Here is a 16,233-nt window from a genome sequence, read left to right on the forward strand (position 1 = left end):
ATTTTAGTAGAACCTTTTTTTCCTGCTGGAGCAATGTATTTTCCAGCAAGAGAGCCCTCTGTCTTTCCATTCACTAGCTTGAGAAACATTCACTTCATGTAGGAAAATATTTTACAGACAAAATGTACATTTTCAGCATAGCAAGAATTAAAAGCAAAAGCCATTTACTTCATATTGAGACATGAGACGGTCATATAACACTTTGATATTATTCAGATTAGCATTAGTCAGGGTTTCATCTGATGTCTCTTAAAATTTATTGCTTCTGCTGCGTAAATACTAAATTCTGTGCAAGAGAAAAGTCTCCAAAGGCTCACAGCACTGATTTCATGAAAAACAAACATGATTTCCACTTCTGCAACCTGCTGTTTAGTTCTGATTTTATATGCTTTAAAAGAACGTTTCTAAAGAAACAATCTATTTGTGCACATGATAAGACTGCTCAATTGCACAGCTGTGGTTGGGGTTTATGGCGTGAATTATAGGCAGAAGGTGAGTCTCAACAGCACTGCTTATTGTTGTGGATGCTTAGTGCGAGTGTTTGAAAGGCAATTGTTTTCCTTGCTTGTTATTAAAGATTACAAAAGGAGTGGTTTCAGGTATCTATTGATCATCACTAAATGGAAGCTAAGGAGAACCTAGAATTAGTTTTCCTAGGTGTCTGTCTGTAAGAAGAATGCTGTAACTCTGCAACCAATGAGTCAGCTTTCCCCCTTCACTGAGACGAGGTAGAGAGGGTTATTTTTCCTAGTGTATTCATATTTCCACACGTAGAGAATGAACTGTTAGTTAGACGCACAATTAGAAAACATCCTGAACAACCTGTTACTTCCAGCATATTCTTTCCTCACAGATACTGTTAATATTACCTTTTTGAAGTTGTATGCATATGAATGTGATAAGGCAGTATGAATCACCCTGAAGACCAGTGACTTTGGAGACACTTCTGACATTTTTCACTATGCTTCTTGGTGACTACTTGTTACACTCACCACTGGGCAATATAGTCATTGCAAAACCTAATGGGTGTTCTGTTGATACAACAAATGATGCTTTACTTTTTTTTTTCCATGTCCCTGCATTTCAGAAAGCCAAACAGTAATTAAAAAAATCCCCAGTATAGCAGCGTTTAATTTTCATCAGAGATGAACCTTTCGTCTTCCTCATCATCCAGAACACGTACTGCATTAAGCTTTCGTACAACAGCAATATGTACAACAGCCTTTGGCTGGTACATATTCTTGTCTCAGAGAAAGATTGCATCTCATAGAAGTATACTCAGTAGACCAGCTTACTGGAAGTCTTGTTATGATTAAACCAAGAGATCGCAACATACCAGCCAACATTATGTGCTATCAAATCCTGGCAAGTGGAGGACTAACGTATCTGGAGGGCAAAAGAAAGCAATTTCCAGGAATTCAGAACCAGGCACTTACTTTCACAAATTCATTTATAAATATTAGCATATTTTTGGTAACTAGGGTCAAGATAAACCCGCATGAACTTTTTTTTCTACAGACAGAGATGAAAAAAGTTCTAAAGCAAATTGGAAGTGGTAATGCAAGAGAAAATTTCCCAAAGCTCATATGAAGCAAGAAGACATCCACTTTTTCACAGCTCATCAATACATCAATAATTTTTGTTGACAAGTGTCTAAAGAGAACAGAAATGGATATAAAATTATTCTTGTAGAAGCAAGGCAGGAGTGATAATAGGTCTGTTTACTCTTCCTGCATTGCATTGTTATTAGAGTATGTGTAGTCCTTCAAAAGCCTTATTCTAGATTATATTTTGCTAAACATGTTCATTGGCAAATGCTGTCCCTGACCTGTAGAGCTTTCAGTCTACAGCTTCAATGAATTGAATTGAACAAAATGCAGGGGAGGATGCCTGAAAGTACAGCAGCCACAGTTTAAGTGCCAATGCATCAAGAACTATGAGTCATAAGGAAATATGTTCTTCTATTACAAATAAAAATGTCTGCCACCCCAGCTACTGTAGGCTTTACCTTCCATTAGTTGGGCTCTACCAGCTGTTGGCTTTTCCTGACTGCTATGATTTTATAACTCCCTTTTCTCTGCTAGATGTGAATACAGACAGGAGAACTAGTGTTTAACTGACTCCTCAGAGCATTCTTTTACAGGCTTCCCACCTGTGCTCCATATACACTACTGCCCTCATCTTTCCCTTGCTATGTCTCTCTTTATTCCACTATGGTGTTTTCCTTACTTTCACATCTATCTTCCAGCAAAAGAACTTCCTTTTAATTCTATATGTAAAGTGAACAGAATTTGTTCATCTATTACATGTTTGTTATGAAAGCTCAAAATGCAAACAGCTAGCACTGCAAAGCATTGCAACTCACTGTATCCTTATACTCTGGAAATGAGCACTTTTACTGCAGTTTTGCTTCTTTGACTGGCCAATCTGACCACTTTACTTACTAATTATTGTATATATATTTTTTTCAGTGGGTAAAATTCTGCTTTCACATTCTGCAAAATGCCTAGGAGCATTTTGCTTCACCCTATTGAAGTTGTTATTTACATGTCAAACATATGCTCAGTAGCCTCTCAGAGCAGGAGAGGGAATTGCTGAAGCTACTCCAGTCCTTTTATTTGAAGTTTGTGTTCTTGACACTTAGAAAATCACCCCTTCATGTGCACAAGCTTCATCCAAATCCCAATAAATCAGCTTTTCTCCCCACTTTCACATTTTTTTTGTCTGAAGCAAAATTATGCAACGCTCATATGACTAATTTGTTGTGAATAAAGCCCAGAATTTTAGTTTGTGCCTATTCTCTAGAAGTAGACTTTTGAGGATACTCCTTGAATACTTTCTGTCAAACATGACTGTTCAGATATTTGTGCAATTAAAATGGGGCCTCCGTTGCTTCTGGCAGCTCTCCTTGTACGTCCAGCTGCATTTGGCTTGCTGGTAATGTAGTAGAATCTCATTTTGCCTCTGACTCTTCTGTCTCTTAAAAGACAATAAAATGATTGAGTGGGGCAGTTTAAATGGCCTATGCATTTGTCAGTAACTACATCTGTTTCTCCAATTAATTTACTTTTAAATCTCATACTGATTACTGTCAGTTTTTTCACTGACCTTACAATCTGATCTATCCTCTCTTTGATACTCAACATTTTAAATTCAACACAAAAGGTAAATAGCAGAAGGTAGCTGTACTTCATGGCATGAGTTTATCATGTATTGACAAAATAATGTGATTTAATAACACACTGGTACATTCCAGCAACAACTCAGTAAAACAAAGGGAAACGAAGGAACTGCTGCTTGCAAAAGAGTCCTGAAGATCTCATATAATTCATCTAACTGCTGTTTTTTTGTTGTAATATTTATTTGTGTGTTTTGCATATGTGATTATATGTGTATTCAGCTCCACAGCATTAGCAGAGCATAGCATAGCTAACTTCTAATAGCTGTTTTCTTTAAGACAGACTTTGGTGGAATACACAGCCTAACCTGGCCTGCATCACCCCAAAAGAGGTCTGGGTTTGTGGTGCAGAAGCCATGCATTGCCATGGAACATGTGCAGGATCTCACCTCTTGGGAGTGTACTGCCCAGATTTTCTGCATGTGTGGTACCCGCCAGTGCTTCCCTGGAGCAATCCCACTGCAGGGAGCCTAGTGCTTCTGGGAGCTGCTGGACATCCCATGCTTGTGCAGAAGGTTTGGTTATGGGTGGAGGCCAGGCACTGATGGCTAGTTTTAATGGAAACTTGAGGCAAACAAAATCCTGATGGAATATAATGGTAGGAAGGGAATGGGGCATGGATCCATTGTAGACCAGCGCTGACAGCCTGACAGTGCTGGATTTGGCTGCCTCCTGCTCTCAGATAAGATCCTGAGATCATTTTTATACAGTTCTGTCCCAGTTCCCACTCTAGCTTAATAGTTTTTGATCCCTTTTATTTTTACTTCCTATGGTATGGAGTGTGCTCAGAGAACTGATGCATTCTGGCATCACAACTGACAACATATTACCTTCTGATGTATTTAAGCATGCATATTAGTGTGAAACACAGCCAGAAAACTATACACCATCCTCATCTCACACATAAGGAATTGATCTGCTTTTAGATTATTTTGCTTTCAAACCATCTTTGAACAAATAAAATAGAATCATAGAATCATTAAGGTTGGAAAGACCAATAAGATCATCTAGTCCAACCATCAGCCCATGCCTGGGACTGCTTTAGACCATATTCCTCAATGTCACATTGTAGACGAACTGTTATGTCACAGCCTGAACTGATAATTGAGCACCTGGTGAAGGGAGCTGGCCCAGGAAGCACAGGTGCAAACAATTCACCTGTGCTTCCCATGTGATCAGAAGCTCATTTAAGGGCTAGCCTCCAAAGGGCAATTGTTTTTTGGACAAAGGCAATTTCCTGAGAAAGAGTGTTGGAGTGTTCTGTAGCCAGAGTCCCTATCACCAGTCAGGTGAGTCAAGTTTTTCCTATATATGGTTATTGATATTCCTAACACTTTACTTGCTATCACTGGAAGATCTTACCAGAAGCAATTTCACTGTTTCCAAAGACCAACACGCCTCTACATGTTTCTTGAACACTTCTGGGGACAATGACTTCACCACCTCCCTGGGCAGCCCATTCCAATGCCTCACCACTCTTTCTGAGATTTTTCCTAGCATCCAACCTGAATCTCCCCTGGTACAATTTAAGGCCATTATGTCTTGTCCTGTCACTGTTACCTGGGAGCAGAGGCTGACCTCCACTTTGCTACAATCTCAGTTCAGGTAGTTGTTGGGAGGTAAGGTCTCCTCTGGGCCTCCTCTTCCCCAGATGGAACAATGCCGGCTCCCTCAGCTGCTCCCTGTAACACTTGTGCTCCAAACCCCAAACAGCTTTGTGGCCCTTCTCTGGACACACTCCAGAGCCTTGATATCTTTCTTGTAGTGAGGGGCCCAAAACTGAACACAGTACTTGAGGTGTTTGTAGTCACTCTGTGTTCTTGAACTCTTGAAAATGTGTGTCCTTTCAAAGATTATTAGAGGTGTTTGATTTATCACAAGAGAAACTGAAATATTTTCTCTTAATTCTAGTTCTTGTAGCCTGACAGTTTTTCTTGCTTTTTCCTGAAGGTCGTATCCTGTTGTTTAGATAACTCCTGTAGCACAGCTATGTGGAGACAGCCATATGTGCACACTGGCCTCCACTGTTGGCTTTTTTTTTTTTTTTTTTACACTGCCAATACATCCATTTATTTTTCATTATATTCTTTAACGGGCTGGAAAAGGAACAAATAGTGAGATGGCCAACTTTGTCATGTTGTGAAACTATTCCAGGTAGACTGGAGCAGACTCCGTAATTGCAGATGTATTTAAGAACAATGAGTGACTAAGTAGGTAAAGTGAATTTCACTGTGGAAAAATAATAAAGTAACAAACATGGGAAGCAAAACACTCAACTCCACTAATACAGTGGTGGGTTTTAAGCTGTCTCTGAAAATGAAACCTGGGAGAAAATTCTGTGAAAGCATTGATACTGGTGAGCAGCAGTTACAAAATTATATAAAGCATGAGGAATTATTTGAAAGGTAATAGAAAAACAGCAAAAAGACATGCTAGGCTGGTCAGCGTGTGCCCATACTATGCTTTCACTAATAACAGCTTTACATACACGAGAAGTCTGCTTTCCTAACCCCTCAATCACAGCCTTGTTTTTATATGCTGAGCCATCTTAAAGAGGTGATGTTCAGGACCTTTCGCTGTACAGGAAAGTGTTTATGAATGGCTTTTGCATTCTCACATAGTGTTCGCTCCCTCTCACACAAATATCAATAAGAACATCTGAGTCTGCATGAAAAATGAACCTATGATCACAATGGGACTGAGCCATTATACTTTGAGCTGCGCTGCTTATTCATATTCAGACTTTGCCAAGCAACACAATCTCTTGGTGACCTCAGAAGAGTACAAAAGGAGCAGTGACATTCTCTTTTGAAACTAAGAATACAGCCTAGTTATGCAAACCTTAATTGCTGCCTTAACAAAACACAGGTTTGGATTGTTTTAATTGGATTGGAAATATGCTCTCCCTGCCCCCTGTGTCATCAACTAAATTAACACCTGGTTGTAAATGCTCCCCTGCAGACAACACAAATACTGAGTTTGGAGTCTATGGAATATGTCTGAGGAAACACTTGGGCTTTGTGGACCAAGCTCTCATTTTGCTGCATCGTGTTATGGCCTTCCCTATTGGAAATCTAGTAAGTTTATGATAAATTTTTCAGAAAGTATTCAATTCTTAGTGCTTTTAATCTTTAAAAAGATGGGAAAAAAAGAGATTTGGAGTATTAAATAATAAAGGATTTAATCTCATCTTCCTCCCTGAGAGGAAAGAGTAAGTGAGATGGCTGTAATAGGCGAAAAGCGGGGCACTCGGAATGTAACGTGAAAGGCCCTTCCCCATGGCATTTTCCTATTGGTTGACCTACTTAGTTGAACCCGTGATGTAGGATTAAGAGGCTGTACCTTTTGCCTTGATAACAAACTGCATGACTACTCCGTATATGGGTTTTTGGAAGCGAGTGGACAGAGCGCGATATTCAATATGATTGGCCAGTAGCCTGCGTGAGCTTCTGTAACAGTCTAGTAAAAGATAAGAAATACTATATAGTTCTGTAACTTTTACCAATAAGCGCCATTTTGCTGCTCATCATATTGATGCGTACGTGCAGTGACTGGCTGGGACCAGGTTTTGGTTCTCTGCGTGCAAGGGTAATACGAATGGGGTTGCCGGAGTTCGGTAACATGAGATTATTAGAGGCACCACAGAAGGAATGACAGAAACTAGGATGAGACAGGATGTTGTTTTATGTACTGAATAGTCTTATTCCCCTTCTGTTAGAAGAGATGTTCACATATACAGACAGATACTATAACTTCTGGGGAGAAAAAAGGAAAAATAATAATATTAGAATAATCTTGAAAATATTACTTGTAAAAGTATTAATATAATCTGCCTTTCAGATGTCATCTGCCTAGTGTTTTACATAGATGTGTTGCAGCTGCCTACTTCACTCTCAGGCCATTCAAATAACATTAGTGTAATGTCCCCTTAAAAACGCAAGACCCTCAAGCACAGTTGCCCATGTTGCTTCTCTGATGAGTCCTCTGCACAACCTGCTGGGTTCTCATCTTCTTGGCCCAGCTCTGTGCCTGAGTTCCCTTAGGGGCCATGTGAGAGTCAACTCATGGAAGTGAGAATCACAACATAATTCACTTCTGTGCCTTCCAAAAACATCTGTTCATAAATCACCATTTCTACTGCAAACAGTAGGGAAGAAGAGGTTTGGAGAAGTTTGGCTTTCCACCAAGGAGTGGCTGACAGGTGCATGTCTCAAGTGGATTTGTGTAAAATGACTTTCTATAGAGAGCCGTTTCTTCAACCTGGTTTTGGTTGGAAAAACTCTTTCAAAAAGGTTCTTGCTTCCCCTTTAGCCTTCATTTGTGTCAATTCACCATGAAGGATTTGTTCCTATGTCCTGCAGCTCTTTGTGAAAGACATGATACTCTACATTGAAAGAATAAGAAACAGGAGAAGTAGTACATAGCTGCATTTTTAAAATTTGTCACGGTACCTTGGGCAATGTTTCTGTATCCCAGTCTGGAGGAAACACTTTCTTGAGGCTTTTAGTCAAATTGCTGAGATGAAAATGGCTCATGTTGTTTAAGATAATGCATCCCATCTTTATGGTCAAGTATCCACCTTCATTTCAGTCAACAGGAGAAGGGAGGTGAGTGCTCCTTATCTTCAATCTGGAATCAACTACTTTCTTTACATCATCTCTGTGTGTTGTTCGAAAATGTTCTTCCAGCCTTCACCAAATCACTTCAGGAATATCACAGTGTTAACTGGGGTGAACTAAGGGAGCGGTAGCGGCCAAGTGAGCAGGGAGAATGGGAGGAGCAGTGGAAGTAAGAGTGAGAGATACTTCTGCAGTGGTCATCTGGTGGTGACCTATGATTGTAAAGCAAAAAGTGTTTGTGTAACACTTGTGAGAAATAAAGTACTGAAAAAGGCATAATAACAGAGCACTTATTTAGATCTCAAATGGGTTGAATTTGTAATGTACTCCATTATGATGGGTAAAGTGAATTTTCTTTAACTACACAAAAGGCTTTACATTTTTAAAGGTTCTCATTAAAATATTTATTTGCTGAGCAAGAAAGCTAGGATGAAGAAAATTTGTTAATTTTAGTGTCTAGATTCTGCTTTTAACTAATTTGACAGTTCATAAAAAAAAAAAATACTTCTGGGAATGAGTATGTCTTATCTGGTTATCATCATCAAGTCAAATAATCCTTACAGATGGAGGACCTGGTTCCGATCACTTGTGTCGCCTTACTGTCATTCTGCTGACATCACAAAATGATTCCCTGTTTATAACACAAATCAAATTAGTCTCTGCCCAAAAGCTGTGAAATGTCACTGTGACCACAAAGCACATGACAAATTGACAGCTTAGGAAATCAAGATTTGAGGTGGGAGATGAGACTTTTTTTTTAAACATTATGTAAGGAGTCTGACTTTTAGAATACTTAGGATGTAAAAAGTCAGAAATTAAAAAAAAACCCACTAATTAGTTTGCCTTGAATTTTTCCTTCAAATGTGCTCATACCTTGCCCACATGTTGTGTTTTTCACTCAGAGGTGTCACAGAAGGCTGGAAGTTGAGTGATCTGTCCCAGTCTGTCAGATCTGCCTCTGGCAGTTTTCAGAATTGAATATGTCACTAGGTTTCACTAAAAACACAGTATTTGCATCTGTCAAAATGAGTAGCTGTGACTGGGCCAACAGAAGGCTTTCTAGTCAGTTGGTTTCTGTTGTCTAGCATTTGCCAAGCATTCAACCACAATTAGTGGCCTTTGCTTATAGTATCTGAGAGATTGCCAGTCCAAATCTGCATCCAGAACTGTTAGTTTTCAAGATTAGATGAATTTAGTTTGTCATAAAATGAGAATTTGGACAATTTATCATTACAAATGAAGAAGAGCCTTTCTGACTCCAGTTAAAATGTGTCAATACACTATATATGATGTACTTTACCACAGAATTTTAATGGGTTGTCTTGGGAGTAGGATAAAAATCCATGGTCTGTTTTTCTCAGGATATACCCTTTTTTCCTTGCTATGACTCTTTTTGCTGTGATGCCCTCTCTCCCCTCCACAGAATAAACACTCCTCACTTTTCCTATCCATTTATATGTAAATCTCTTATCATTTCACACCTCTGTTTCTAACTTCTTTCTTTCCTTGAATTCACCACATATCTCATGTTAGCTTTGGTCAAAAAGGAAAGAAGGCAAGTAAGGGCACCTGGAGCATAAAAACAGTATAAAAACTGAACAAAAAAACTCCAAGAGTCTTGGATGATAGAATCACCAAGATTGGAAAAGTTCTCCAAGATTCTTCAGTCCAGCTGTTCACTTATCATCAATATGTCTCACTAAACTATGTCCCTTAGTACAACATTTAAATATTTCTTGAACACCTCCGGGGATGGTGACTCCATCACCTCCCTGGGCAGCCTGTTCCAGAGCCTGACCGTTCTTCCGGAGAAGATGTTTTTCTGAATGTCCTACATGAATCTCCCCTGCCACGATTTGAGGCCATTCTCTCTCATCCTATCACTACTTACATGGGAGAGGAGGCCAGAGCCCACCTTGCCACAAACTCCCTTCAGGAAGATGTAGAGAAAGATAAGGTCTCCCCTGAGCCTCTTCTCCCTCAGACTAAATAATCCCAGTTCCCTCAGCACACTGAGGATATAAAATTATTCTGGCTCTGTTTCTTAAAATATTCAGTAAGTGTATTTTTTGATTTCTTTATCTTGAGAAAGGATGTATCGAAATTTTAATTAAAAAAATCTGTTCAATATCATAGATTGATTTGTTGCTTAATTTTGTTATCTGTTGAAATCTCCTTTTCCAAATCCTAGTATCCAAATCATTTATTTTGACACATACAGAGGATTATAATGCAAGATCATTGTCACTGACAATTTTGCTATTTGGAATTATATTTCAACTTTCTATGTAAATATTCATTAGGAGGAACTTATCTGAATTAAATACTAATTACTTTCAGCATTTTTTCCTACCTATCAATCTTGTTCTTTTTCAGTACATATATTTATTTTATTTCAGTTGCCTTTATATTTATCTGACTTCACATCCAAAAGATTATCTTGGTTGTTTCTCCTTGAAATTCTTTCTTGTAAATATTGTAGTCTATAATTGTTCAATCTGCAATCAAGCACATCAAAGTTGTTTCTCTCTAATTGGCAGAGCTGATATTTGAGTTTTGTGATCAAGTATTTGGATGCACTTAAGGATAAATGAAACAGATTGCGAGGGAGAAGCAAGAGATAATACAAAACATGCTATGGAATACAAACAGAGGAAATGAGTGGCAGAGATGCCTTATGAGAATATGAGGATGAATTATTTGTACTCATGAGTTAAAAGAATTAAAACTACATAGTTTTACTATAGTGGATTTTGAATAAAAATTAATATAGCTTTACAGGCAGTCTCTTTTTAAATGGAAATTGTGAGTACTAATATGCTACGTATCTACCTCTATCCTTAAATGTTTTGTACAATGCCTCAGGAATCGCAATCATTTTAAGATCACTGATGTACTGTCATGAGACAGCATTAATATTAAGAGCAAACAATATCTGTCCAGTGACAGGAAAGAGAACAAAAAAAGTCACCAAGTATAAATCGTATTTCCCTTTAAGTTAATAATTTTACCTTTGTACTTAAGTAAATTTATACTTAATGTTACAAACTTGGAGCAACATGTTCTATGCTTTCCAAGGGAATACAGCCTGTGGTTGGTCATGGCCAAGTCTACATCAGATTTATACAGAAAACAAATTTGAAATGAACTGCACATAGAAGAAATCCCTTGTTCAGGCTGGTAATCTGGTTCATGTGGGCTCTTGTAGCAATCTCTTCTCTGTGCTCATAAGCCCACCTTTCCCGAATTCGAGGCACATTACTAAGGAAGGTACCTACAATTTTTAAGCACACTAGATGGACTTCTGTTTGATTAAGCTAATATTGTCTCTTGCATGAAGCATAAAGGATTAACTTAGTCCCAGACAACAAGGAACCATGCCTACTAAGTTCAGTAGCTGAAAGCCCACATAGGCAGAATCACCACATGTCAAGAAGTGTCACTGTTTTGTTGATGTCCAGCAGGAGTAAACCACTAACATTATGCTTTTGAGGTTTATGCTGCTCTGTAGTGGGTGGTTGTAGAGAGGGCAGAGCTAGACTGCTGTTGGCGCACAGTGGCAGGGTGAAAAGAAACAGACAGAGGCTCTAATGACAGAAATTACCATTAGATATTAGGAAAGTATATCAATATGAGGATGGCCAAACACTGTAATGGGTGATCTAGAGAACCTGTGACATCTCCATCCTTGGAGATATTCAAGACTTGATTGCATGAGGCTGTGAGCAACCACCACAATTCTGTGATTCTTTCTATGACTCTCTGGTTCTGTGAGTTCAGAAATGGCCACTATGCCATTAATGAAAATACCAACACAGCTGCCATGATATTCCCTCTCTTCTCCCTGCCATTCTATGCAATTATGTTAAGGCTAGCATGCATACCATTTGAGAATACTGATATAGCACAGAATAACTCACACCATCTGTTTTTCTATTGTTAAAGTTTAAAAATAAAACCCTGTGAACATGTATTATGTAGGCAGATTGAAAAACACAAATCAATACTTTGTCTTCCCTCATTTAGACAATTAGCAAGTGTTACAAAAATAAGTGGGAAAGGATAAGAAAAGGAGAGACAAAGCCTATAGTGCATCATACTAAATGATAATTTTAAAGTAATTTATACAGGGTTTATCACATTCCCTGTCCTCCTAAATCCTTCAGTTCTCAGCCTGTAATCTGCCTTAATAAAAAAAGAGCTGATCTTCTCTGGAATGTCCAGAAGGATACAGGGAATAAAATGTCTGTCAAAGGAACTGCGGAATGCTGCCTTGAGATATAGATGAGGTCACTGCCATGCCAGTCACCTTCCCCACTCTTTCAGCAGTGCTCGCTGCCTGTGTAGGAGAGGGAATGGAGTGTGACAGAGGTCTGCATTCATGCTAGAACAGCATCTTCTGCAGAAGACAGTGTACTTGTGCTAGCACAGCTCATGGTGCAGGACAGGCAGCCAGAACAGGGCCAGCACTGCTACAATTCCCAGTAGCTTCAGCAGAGCTGTTAGTGATCTAAGGAGTTTAGTATGGTAAGTATGGGCTGAAGTTCAAAATAATGTATGCCAAGAGCAAGCATTTGCAAAAACAAACAAAACACCAAAAAAACACATTGGAAGAATGGGCCACCTGCATTAGTGGTGCCATGGCTTGCCTCCAGCTACCAGCAGCTCACATGCTTCTGGGAAAGTCAGATTTCTTGCTCTCTGTACAAAGACCTAACACACAGTCACACCTGTCCCAGGATAAGGAGTCTTTCTCCTGCAAAAAGTGCAGCTTTTCACTGAACTCCCCATCTTTGAAAATCATTGCTTATGAGATAGACAGATTTGGGTTATTTGTATAGGTACTGTATAAGCTATCTCCTTTCTGTGAGCACCACTGTGCCCCACAGTGTTCCAGCCCTGCCTGGTTGCACTCCTTCAGCATCCTGTATGCAGGCTGGCTGAGCCTATAATCTCAAATCTTCTCCTGGCTCGTAGTGATTACCCCATTTTGTTGTTCTGTTTAATTCCTGTTTCACAAGACACCACCTTCCTCCCCAAAGGAAGCTCATTCAAAGATTTTCCTTGTGGAAAACGGCACTTTCTTAGAATCATAGAATCACTAAGGTTGGAAAAGACCTCTAAGTTCATCTAGTCAAACCATAAGGCCATCCCCACCATGCCTAGTAACTGTGTCCCTTGGTGCCACATCTCCATGGTTCTTGAACATCTCCAGGGACAGTGACTCCACCAGCTCCCTGGGCAGCCTGTTCCAGTGCCTCACCACTCTTTCTGGGGAGAAAATTTTCCTAATCCAACCTGAACCTTCCCTGGCACAACTTAAAGCCATTACTTCTTGTCCTATCACTGCTACCTGGGAGAAGAGGCCAACTTCACTGAATTTTGTCAATTTCCTGTGTTGCATTGCTGAGGCAACTGTGCTGCTGAGAAAAACATGAAGTGTGGGGGATTTCTGCTGTGTGGAAATGGGGAAAAACCACTACCAATGCATATGTCTTGCACGTATGCCTACATAGATTCACTGGAACAAGTTAAACACATAAAGATTGGTTGTGGTCAGGGAAGCTCTGGTTTCTTGCTCTGAAACTGGTTTGAAGTTTTTCTTAGTGACATTAATCTGATGTGCATTTCTCTTCACCTCCTTCCCGCTCCTTGGCTTTACCAGTTATGGTATGATGTAAAATGGTTTTGGGTGGGATGTCATTTTCTCCTGGTTCATGTTTACTATACAAGTGCTTATTGCAGCAGAATTGTATGTGTTATGAGAAGTACAGCTGTGTTTCAGGCATTTTATCACATATTCAAAATTCAGGGTAATAGACTTCATGCTAGGTTTTCTCTGTTCAGACTGCTATTAGCAAGGTTGGCTCGGTGTTAGTGAATATAGTGTAGATTTTTTTTAATAATTTATTTACACATCTCTTTAGAACCACTTTTTTAGAACAGAAGACTGAAAACAAGTTTGTGCAGACAAGTTGTTATGCCAAAAAATGTGAAGGGAAAGAAATTCTCTGACAAATTAATTGATATGTGCGAACTAATTATAAATACCATGTGATTTAGAGAGAGCTTAGCCTTTTTCTGTGTGGAAGTGTCACTTAAAGAACTGTAAATTCCAGATAAGTAAACATTTTATGAACAATTAGCAATGAAATTTTCTGTTTCCTTGAGCAGAATAATATGTGCCTGCTATATTCATGCGATTAGTCCACACATAGGCTGTTTTAGATACTTGCATGTACTACCTTTTACTATTATCAGCTAGGATGTGACTGTAATTGTTTAGCATATCAACACTTTGAATATAAAAACTGGTACAGCTGTAAAGCTTTTGAAAGGAGCTAGAAGTATTAAGAAGGTTCTACGCATTAATTCAAAAGTAAAGCTAAGTTATCTACGTGGTACTCGAAGTAGCATCTCTGCTTACTTTCTAATAACATAGAACTCCCACAACGCTCTCCTCCAAACAGAATAAGAATTTTAGTTTGTAAGAAAATAATCTCTTCTTCCTCCTTGACTTTCTTACATTACATAAAACATAACATAACAAACATAACATATATTCCTGTTAATAAATTGTGATGCTGTTTTATTTCACTAAGAGCTCTGAGGTCATGCTTTCAAATGCGTTTTGATAGTATTCAGATAAAACTGAATCTTGATTTTATGTCTGAAACGTTTTTTGTTCTACTGATCAAGACATCTTTTTACACCTATTAAAATGCCTTTCACAGTACTAAGGATATTATATGTTTCATTTGTATCCATTAGAACTGCAGAATCATAGAATCATTAAGGTCGGAAAAGACCTCTAAGATCACCAAGCCCAACAGTCAGCCCACCACCACCATGCCCAATAACCATGTCCCTCAGTGCCACGTCTCCACATTTCTTGAACACTTCCAGGGACAATGACTCCACCACCTCCCTGGGCAGCCTGTACCAGGGCCTTACCTCTCTTTCTGAGAAGAAATTTTTCTTAATATCCAACCTGAACCTCCTCTGTGCAACTTGAGGCAACTCTCTCTTGTTGTATCGCATTGAACTTGTAAAAGTGATGTCAGCATGGGCTGGTGAGATCGATTTTTGGAAGATTTGTTATTTGCTCTAATCTTTTTTTTATGTTTGACAGTGTTTTTTTCTTTATCTGTTTCAGATAGGTGTCAGATTGACAAGTCTGGAATTGACTGGATTGTTGATTAACTTTTAAATTTTGTAGCAATATAGTATTTTAAATTTATGAAGTAAATTTTAATTCAATTACAATGACTTAGTTATTGAGCATTTTTTTAAGCTCCTAAATGCAAATTGTTTTTATCTACTGTTTAAACATGTATTGTTTTGGATTTAATTTAATATTTGATTGATATCGCTATCATCAAAGGAGAGGAATTCATGATCTGCAGTTCACCTATCACCAAAAACATTCAGCAAATACTTCTGCTTTCTCTTTGTTACCACTGACGATTCACCATATTCCTAATAATAGACTAAAAGCATAGTTGGAAGTCATCACTTCTTGTTCTACTAGATAATAGATGCCTCTATTATCAGATTTCTCTGTTATTCTAAGGCAGTAATTAAGCCATTGCTCAAGAGTTTCAAGATAAACAATAGAGCTCTTTAAAAGTTTGAGCACACAGACCCTGTATAGCAATTCATAAAGTTTTCATTTTGCAGTCAGGCTGCAGAAGTCATGCTGTACTCTTCATCATACTCAGCAAAAACACTTGGGTATGATTTAGCTGAATCCTTTCAATTGTGTCCTGCACTGAGTGCTATTATCAGCTCAGCTGATCCAGAGTAGCTGCTCTTTTTGAGCCCCAACAATCTCACTTATGTCTCACTTAGGCAGATATTTCAGCCAGAGGAAGACAGCTCTATTGGAAGCCTGGATTGAAGGAAGTTCAGCTACAGAAAAAAGCAAATGGCCTAATACAAGAAGGAATGTGTACACAGTGCAGCAGATAAAGAAGATTTCAGGGAGTAGCTGTAGGAAGGAGCCAGGCAAATTGCATGTCTCTCCTTTGAGAAGCAGGCTGAAAGAAAAATAATGGAAGAGTAAGTTGCTTTGGAGTAATAAAAAAGTCTTTTTTTAAAAAAAAAAAAAAGGCTATAAAGAATTTATAGCTGGTGTGAAAAGGAAGAACACATAATACTTTATAAAATAACATTCAGCCTCTCCAGTTCTGCTTCAATCATTTTATATGAGCATTGATTATTTTGATTTTCTAAAAAGGCTGCTTAACAAAACAGGTCTTTGAGGGTAATTAATGTAAACATCCCAAATGACAGACCAATCAAAAGTACCAAATAACATATGATAAGACTTGGTTTCCTACAGATTGTTTTTTCATATTTCTCTAAAGCAGATACTTCTATAAAACCTTGAGATCCAAATTACAGAGGGCACCAGGCTCCTGTAAACTTCTCTCA

General features: G+C 38.6%; 1 long non-coding RNA gene across 2 annotated transcripts in view; it reads left to right on the plus strand.

The window, feature by feature from the left end:
* Positions 4,355-16,233, plus strand: part of LOC110394191 — a 60,737-nt gene continuing 48,858 nt past the window's right edge. The window contains exons 1-2 of one of the 2 annotated variants that reach the window (XR_002435436.1): positions 4,355-4,467; positions 6,140-6,255. This is a non-coding gene — a long non-coding RNA (uncharacterized LOC110394191). The remainder of the gene's footprint in view (positions 4,468-6,139; positions 6,256-16,233) is intronic. The other variant, XR_002435437.1, reaches the window with a different exon arrangement.

This window comes from Numida meleagris, chromosome 2 (assembly GCF_002078875.1).
Source record: "Numida meleagris isolate 19003 breed g44 Domestic line chromosome 2, NumMel1.0, whole genome shotgun sequence".
Taxonomy (NCBI): Eukaryota; Metazoa; Chordata; class Aves; order Galliformes; family Numididae; genus Numida; species Numida meleagris.